We start from the raw sequence: 368 nt of genomic DNA, 5'->3' as shown, positions 1-368 counted from the left end.
CACACAAACAATGGCAAGCTAATACAGCTCTCTCGGGACTTTTACTTTTGCTTTAAGGAAATTAAGTAAAGTACTTGCCTCTGAATTGTCTTTATCATCTGGGCTGGATTCGTGAACGTATATAAGACATTTTTACACGAATGAAGGGTGAATCCCTCCCGCTGCTGTGATGGTACAGCTCCGGCTTCCTCATCAAGGGAAGAAATGAGCATATGACAATATCAGAGCGATTGCTCGCACTCTGCTGGCGTGTGTTTGTATGTAGGTCGATACGAAATTTGTTCTTATACAGTGAGTTCAGCATACTATTACAGTTTTTCTCAATTGCTTTGGCTCAATTCTCGAATGAAACTTTTTTTTCCGGAACC

The sequence above is a fragment of the Sinocyclocheilus anshuiensis genome, unplaced genomic scaffold (genome assembly GCF_001515605.1).
Source record: "Sinocyclocheilus anshuiensis isolate Anshui unplaced genomic scaffold, SAMN03320099.WGS_v1.1 scaffold527, whole genome shotgun sequence".
NCBI lineage: Eukaryota > Metazoa > Chordata > Actinopteri > Cypriniformes > Cyprinidae > Sinocyclocheilus > Sinocyclocheilus anshuiensis.
The sequence above is the reverse complement of the archived record's forward strand: the minus strand, read 5'-3'. Positions refer to the sequence as shown.